General features: G+C 54.4%; 1 pseudogene; it reads right to left on the minus strand.

Annotated features, from left to right (window-relative positions):
• Nucleotides 1-1,059: 1,059 nt before the first annotated feature.
• LOC128582600 (protein-tyrosine sulfotransferase 2-like) lies at nt 1,060-7,443 on the minus strand (annotated as a pseudogene).
• Between the last annotated feature and the right edge of the window lie 852 nt (nt 7,444-8,295).

The following is an 8,295-nucleotide window of genomic DNA, read 5'->3' on the forward strand; positions in this document are numbered from 1 at the left end:
CCCACTCATCCATACACCCACCCACCCATCCGCTCACCCATCCATACACCCACCAACCCACCCACCCACCCACCCACTCATCCACCCACCCACTCATCCATATACCCACCCACCCACTCGCCCACCCATCCATACACCGACAAATCCACCCACCCACCCACTCATCCATACACCCACCCACCCACTCGCCCACCCATCCATACACCCACCAACCCACCCACCTGCCCACCCACTCATCCATACACCCACCCACCCATTCGCCCACCCATCCATCTGCCCATCCCCCCACCCACCTGCCCACCCCCCCACTCATGCAAAAATAGTTACTTAGCGACTCCTGTTCTAGGCTCCAGGTTGGTTCTCTTTCAGACCCTGGGATACAATGAGGTGTGACACAGACCTGGTTTTAGTTCTGCTAGGTGCTTAGTCTGTTGAGGGCATGCATGTCTCGGTAATCTGGCAAACAGCGTTTCAAGTTGTGAGTGTCATGTCTCACAGATGATGAACTGAGGCCGAGAGGCACCAGGCAGCTCTCCTGGGCCTCCTGCCAGAACAAGTTTGGGCTGGTGCATGCAGCTTGGTGGTCAGTTTCCAAAGCTGCACCCTCATCTCCTACTTGGCAATAACTCCACTGCTTCTTCTTTTTGTTTTTTTTTTTTCGAGCCTCTGTTCACTTTATTCAAATAATATATATATACATATTTTTTTGCCTGTGAAACTGAGAACTGAGGAGGAATCAAAGAAATTCTTACATATTAAATTCTTAAATAGATACTTTGAATGCAAATTAAGGAGGATGGCAAATATTTCTTAAAAAAATATCTTCGTGAGGGGAAAAAATATAAAGTACCTAAGTTCCAAAAGCCGGACTACTTTCCATACTCTTTGCTCTCTACTCTAGAGTGTCCAAAGATAGTTTCAAGGTATGTTTTCAATGCTTCAACTTTTGAAAACATATGCAAATGCATTCCTCATTAGCAGTCCTGTTTTGGCAATTAATTGCAAGCAATATGCTTGGATTAGAGGTCCGATTTCCGTTTGAATGAAATTTTCTTGAAATTACAAACTTCCTAAGGGGGAGGAGGTGCTGTTCTGGTTCCCCTGAAAATAGCCTTTCAGATTGGCTGGTGTTTTGTAATCCCCTTGCAAGACCCCGTACGTGTTGTTGATGATGGGGTCAGGGTTACCATAGTTGGGTGGGTTTGCATAGGGGTTACAGCCAGCTGAGCCAGCCAGGGGTGGTCTGGGCCACATCCCGCACCTCGTCCCCAGGGATGTGGCCGGTCCATTTGGAAAGTACCTCCAGGTTCACAGGTTTGCTGGCCTGGTCTGTGGACTGCCTGATGCCATGTGGCCTCAGTGCGTTCCTTGTGGTGCAGAACGGCGTTGCTACAGGCGATGCCGAGGAAGTTCAGGATGAGCTTGAGTGAGCGATGGGAGTGCACTGACAGCTGCTCATAGTCGCAGGCAGGCCCTTGCCCTTGCTCACCTCCATGCACTGGGCACACATCACCTCGATGGCCTTGCTCTACTTGATGAGGCAGTCGCGGTAGCTGCTGAGGTCAAAGACGGCAATGGTGACCTTGCGTGTGACCGTGGAGTGCACTGAGGCCTGGCCGTCCCCACTATCAGCGGGAACTTGGAGCTGGGGAATGGGGAACAGGCATGACAGGTAAACCGAGGACTTGAGCGTGAAGGGGTCCTTGTTGCAGAGCACGTGTGCTGGCTTGGCAATCGTCTCGAGGTTGAAGGTCTGTGTGGGAACGGGAGTCCTTAAAAACAAACCCGTCTTCCTGACAGAGGGCTTCTTAGTCATGGAATGGTTTACTTTGGTGAGTTCTGTGTAAAGGGAACATGGTGTTTCTGGCAGGTGAGGACAACGAAGGGACAGAGACGTGGGGTTGTCCTTCTCAAGGCAGAGGGCTGCTGGCTGCACCTCTGGGACTCTGTGGGCTTTGCTCCGAGAATCTCTGTCCCAGGAGGATGTGTGTTGGTCGGCGTGGCTGCCGTGACAAGCTCCAGCAGACAGGGTGGCTCATGTGGCAGAAAAGTGTCACTGGGAGGTTGGGGGATCTGGGCAGCCCTGGGCAGGGCTGCTTCCCCAGGCCTCTCCTCGGTGTGTAGACCCCGTATTTTCCCAGTCCTCACACGGTCGCCCCTCTGCCTGTCTGTGCCCTAATCTCCTGCAGGGACACCAGGAATCTTGGAGGAATTCCAACCAGGCCACCTGCCCCACAGCACCCAGAGGTGGCCACTGGGCCTCATCAGCAAGGCCAGACGAGGACACGAGGGTGTGTACCCCTTAGCAGGGCCTCTGAGGGGTCAGCTTGGGCCCTGGCCAGACCTGCGGGAGCTGTTGCCCTGAAGGATCCTGCATTGACCAGGTGGCCATCCTGATGCCAGGTCCGGGGGTGTGACAAGTCAAGCCCTGAGTCAGCCTCTTCCCCTGAACCCTCCCCCAGGGTCACTGGGGCTGTGTGCCCAGCCGGAGGCTCAGTATGAGTTGAGCCCCGATGGGACACAGACAAGGACACTTGCAGGGACCTGTGGAGAGGAACCACGGGGAGGGCCTGGCAGGGGAACCAGGTTGGGACCAGCGCCCGCCTGCGCCCCAGGCCAGCTCCTGCCTCCTCCCTTTAGTGGGTGGGGCTGGTGCTCCAGGCCCAGCACCTACTTCTCACCAACGCTCGATGGCAGCGGCTTAACTTGATTTAATAAGCTCTTCTCTTTGTCTTTAAATCCTATCAAAGGAATTGATTGCTTATTCTGAAATCTATGGAGAGAGCTGATCTGAATCACTACGGAGGGACTGTCCTGGTCAAGCAGCTGGCAGCAGCCCGCGGTCTGCAGGCGAGATAAGACTGCAAACGAAGCCTCCATTACCCTGCCTGTGCCCCACGCTGTGGTTAAATGATTCATTCTTCGCCCGGACCAAAGGACACTTGATCCGCCTTTTCAAACTTGTCATCGAACCATTCAAATTAATGGATGGGATTACCAAGTGGTAGAACTCTGAGGATCTCCACGCTGGGAGAATGGAAATCTTGAGGGTGCTGCCGGCCCCATCCACCGAGACAGACTCTGCTCGGGGGCTTGGAAAGGATGGGTGAGACGGACTCACAGTCACTGGGCCCCATTCAGTTAGCCAGATACTTTGAAGTAGAATGTGTTCAGAACAGCATGGTCTTATTTTTATTAACTTTTGATTTTTCTGAACTTTCAGTTGTCCACAGAGCTGAAGGAATAGCTCTGTCCGAGGAACTGGCCAAGGAAGTGTCTGCAGGGCCTGGCCACTGAGCCTCGGTTTCCCTTTGTGTAGCTATGACTTTCCTAAGCTGGTCCTAACTCTGCCCACATTGTGAAAGGTGTATCTAGTGATAGCACTTTGAAAACTCTAGGAAGTTATAGTTTTGGTGCAGAAAATGAACCAAGTAACACAGCTGGCTGGATCACGCCTTATGGAGCTGGGATTACATTCAGACATTTAACCAGCACTGAGTTTCTCTGGCAATGCTACAGCCCGAGCTTTTGGTAGCACAAGGAGAGGTCTTTGGAGGGGGGCAGAGAGATCTGCCCTGGAAGGGGGTTTGGATGAAGGTGGGTCACAGAGGCAGGCATTGGTAGGCAGAATAAACTTGAGACCCAGGGGGCCAGGAGAGTGGTCAGTGGGGAGCTGAGTCACTGGACAGTGAGGTGCCAGGGCGCAGGTACAGAGGGATGTTGGGCATGGACTCGGAGCCACGGGGCTCCCCCTGGAATTCCAGTGTGATCCAGAGCACAAACCTCAGTCTTTTGTGCCTCAGTTTCTTCATCTGTACATTGGGGGCAATAGGGATCCGTGGTAAAGTTCAAATGGGGAGATACACACAGAGCTCGTACACAAACGGGAAATGCCATGCATGAGGTGGGACGCCCTCAGATCTGGTGCTAAGCTGTAAGGACAGCAGAGCTCCAGGGTTGTCACATTGACAGTTACCTTGATGTTTGGATACAATGTATAGAGGAAGAAAAACAGTAAAGCCAATAGTACACTGTAATTTAAAATGCTAGGAACTCTGAGAATTAAAGTGTCTTATTTCTTTTTTTTTTTTTTTTGTAGAGACAGAGTCTCACTTTACCGCCTTCAGTAGAGTGCCATGATGTCACAGGACTCACAGCAACCTCTAGCTCTTGGGCTTCTGCGATTCTCCTGCCTCAGCCTCCCGAGCAGCTGGGATTACAGGCGCCCGCCACAACGCCCGGCTATTTTTTGGTTGCAGTTCAGCCGGGGCTGGGTTTGAACCCACCACTCTCAGTATATGGGGCCGGCGCCCTACTCACTGAGCCACAGGCGCTACTCAAGTGTCTTATTTCTTTGTAAAATCTTGCCAAGAGCATTTTGAGTGGGGCTCACCTCCTGCCCTGTAGCTCCAATGTGGAGGGAGCTCTTTCCCCACATTGGGGAACTGCCAAACACACTTGACTTTGGATCGACTATTCTGTAAAATCACCAGGAACTGAGGCGAGACAACCTTGCACTTTGCTGCTGGGCTGAGAAGTGCCCTGGGAGGCTCAGGACCAGTCATAGGCTGACGCAGGGTGGGGGTGCCCAGTGTCATCCGCGCTATGACTCTGTGGTTGCTACAGTTAACTGGACCTGGATGCCAACCTGTGCTGCCTGACCCACCTGCGCTGGCTGAAATTCCCATGCTGTGGGCCGTGCCCAGCGGGGAGGGCTGTGTCAGCTGCTGTGGAGATGGGCCTTAGAGCCTCAGGTCGGCCTCACCTGGTGGACATCTTAGAGAAAGTGACCAAAGGGCACATGGCTGTAGAAGGCTGGGGCAGGGCCAGCTCACGCTGTGTCCTGAGCTGCACCCTCAGGGGTATCGCTGGTGGGCTCGGGTCAAGGGCACACACCTGCAGGGTTCAGGGAAAGGGGTTAACGTCCTAATCTCAATTCTGTCAGGTGTGGGCGCTCAGAAGGTTTACAGCCGTGTAATGAGCTTTCCTTGCATATTACCACTGTCCTTCTGTCTCAGGATGGAGAGAGAATGCCACTGTCTCTGTAGGATTCCCAAGCGTGCTGTACATAAGGAAGTTGTGGCTTTTATTCGATTTGTATCTAGTGGGTTTTAACTAGCGTCTCTCCCACTTGTTGGGAGGCTGTCTAAACAGCAGTTTTTGAAAAGTCAAGGGTGTTCGCATGCTGGCCTAGGCCAGTGAGGTCCTGAGACTGGTCTGCAGTGATGCTTGGTGGTCAGTCTGCAGCAAGAGAGGGGCTTGGTGCAGAAGGAGACTCCTTGGAGGGGCTTGGGCTGTCTCCAGAGAGTGACCCCTCCCACTGGGGGCCTGCCTCCCCATCTTACCTGGGAACTTATCAGAGGCTTCAGTCTGTAAGTGTGTGTTTAACGCCCTATAGGGAGTCACCTGGAGTTTTCTGAACCACCTTTTCGAGCTGTTCAGCTGCCGTTGGCTCTGGCGGGAGGTAAGGGACTGGCACTGTCCGGCCCGTGGCACTTTTGAAACATGTGGCTTTATTTGCATTTCCTGGGACCCTGCCTTCTGGAAGGCTTGGCACCCCCTGGGGTGCAGAGGAGGAGGCTGAGCCTCTGTGGGGAGCCCCATCTCCAAGGCAGCCTACCCTGTGCCAAAGCCTCTGAGGCCTTTGTCCACCTGCCTGTGGGGGATGCCTGAATGCATCTTTTGTTCAGACTTGTTAGATGTTTGCTGCTCAGTTTTTCTGCCACCCAGGAATAGTGCCCTTAATGACCATGGTCTCAGTCCTGGGGCAGTGTGGCCCAGGTACTGGGGGGCTCTGGGTGCAGGGGCCAGTGTGTGGACAGGCACTGGGCCCTGTGCTGCTGGCCAGGTGTGTGTGCAGGGCTAAAACCATTTCTCCCTAACCAAGACCCCCAGTCCAGTCCCCTCTGGAAGGACAAGGCCCAACTGGTGCCCACACCCTGCCCACACCCAACGCCCACACCCGGCAGAGTGGAACGGCCCCTCCTCTCATTCCACTGGGAATATGGTTCAATTTGAGCAGAGCCACAGCGAGGCCACACTTCCCTCATAAGCCTTGGGCTGGCAGACGTCAATACTGCAGGATTGAGGTGCAATTCAGACGTCAGATCTATTTAGATGAAAAGGTCTAATCAGAAAAACATTGGGGCTTAGAAGAGATGGACCAAACAATTCCAGAACAATTTATCTTAGAAATTAATTCCAAGGAAAAGTTTACCCAGGTGGGGCTGGAGCTTAAAGTTTTATTTTCAATTTATTAAACCCCCAAAGCTTGGTTTTCTGTCTGAGCCTCCAGCCGTCTCATCTCCTCTGTCTGGTGTCACTCACATAGCCTCTGTCCCTGCCCTCACCTCCCCCGCACCTGGCAGACCTGCTCCCCTAGTCTCCAGGTATTGTCCTGGGGGGTCTGTCCACTGCCTGCAGGACATATCCAGCACTCAAGGGTCCACAGTCATTCTTGCTGCTGCCCCTCCCTAGGCGAGCCCCTGGCCAGATCCCTGAGACGCGTCTCAGCATAAGCTCTTGTCTCTCCACTGCCCTTGTCCCCGTGTAGGGGCTGGCTCTGGAGCTGGACTGTCACCAAAGCTCTGTGTGGCCTTGAGCAAGGCCCTGAACCTCTGTGTGTTTCATTCACATTAGTTGTAAGATAGAGCAGGGGCGTGACTGTGCCTGGTATTTATGCAAATTCCTCAGATCAAGGAAAAGAAACTCAGGGGCTGACAGGTGCTGGGATGTCCAGAGACCCTGCTGGTAGCTCACATCACCCTGCCAGGAGTGCAGATGGCCCTGCCGTGAACTCACACACCCGTCCAGGAGCTCATTCAGACCCCACCCTGGGGACCTGAGGGGAGGGTGTCCTAGAGGGCTGTGATCAGAGGGGCCTGGAGCGCAGCTGGTGCCATGCAGTTTCTCTGGGGCCTGGGCCTGGAACCTTCCGGCAAAACCAATGCAGCAGAGAAACAGCTGAGATGAGGCCCCCGGCACCTGCTGTCCCAAAGCGCATGTCCAGCCGCCGAGGCCCAGAGATGGGGCCTCTTCCTTGGAGGTTGGGCTCCAGGAGGCCTCCTGGGGTGGGGGCTGTAGTGTTGGAGGCAGCAGGAGGCTGCCCCCACCAATCTGGGGTTCCTGGCCTGTAGGTGGGATGGTGCCTGTGGAGGGCACAGGGAGGGTGAGGTGAAGCCTGGCCGTTCCCTCTGCTGGAAAGTCACAGCCTCCACTTCCGGGCTCCCAGATGCTGTGCCTTCCTCTGGAGAGTGGAGAGAAGACAGATCTCCAGGAAGGGAGCAGTTGCTGACGACTGCCCGGGGGGTGTTTACTGTCCCATTGAGGTGGCCCTGCTGCCTCGCAGCCCCAACCTGAGTCTGAACTGCAGCACCGTGGACACGCCCAGGCTAGGCAAGTCAAAAAACCAGAAAGCTCACCACTCCCATAACTGGAGGGCATGGGCAGGGTTTGGGAGCCCTCTCCCTCCACTCTGCCCACTCAGGCACACACGGGTGAGGCTGTCCTGTGTCTACGGCCCTCAGACCTTATCTCTCAGTAAGGATAACATCAGGCCGCCTTCCCAGCACGGCTGTGTGTGGCTGCTCAGTGCAGCACCTGGTGGCCCAGAGGTGCCATTCCTCTTGCTTTGGCCATGTCCTTCCTGGCAATGCTGGGCAGGGAGAGCAGGGTATTGCCCAGTGGGCCTGCTCCAGCCAAGTGCTGAAAACTGGTCTGGTTGGCCATCCACTCCTGGTCCAGCCTTGCTAGCAGAGAGAAGTGTGACAGGTGTGGGAGAGAGACATTAGCAGGAGATGGCCGTGAGCAGGCCAGAGCAAGGCCCCCAGGGATCCACGCCAGCCCCCCAACCCCAGTGATGCTTCACAGGACTTATGAGGGTGTTGGGGCTCAGAGAGGTCTGGTCATCTACCCAAGGACAGCCCTGCAGTAAGTGAAGACTTGACTTTGGATCTGCCTGATGCAGGGCTCTGAGCTGCCAACCACACCCCAAAAAGGCCATATATATAGGGTGGCCCTCGGTCTTTTCCATCATCATGGACTCATACTCTGCCCAAGATGCTTCTAATGGTAACTACAAATTGACCTGTGGTTTTGGGGAATCAATGTATGGAGAAGTATGTGGATGGATGGATTGGTGGATAGATGATGGTTAGATGGGTGGGTGGATGGATGGATTGGTGGATAGATCGTGGTTAGATGGGTGGGTGGGTGGGTGGATGTGTAGATGTATGTATGTATGTTGGTGAGTGGGTGGATGGGTGGATGGGGGGGGTGCATGGATGGGTGGAGAGT

Source organism: Nycticebus coucang, chromosome 3 (assembly GCF_027406575.1).
Source record: "Nycticebus coucang isolate mNycCou1 chromosome 3, mNycCou1.pri, whole genome shotgun sequence".
Lineage (NCBI taxonomy): Eukaryota > Metazoa > Chordata > Mammalia > Primates > Lorisidae > Nycticebus > Nycticebus coucang.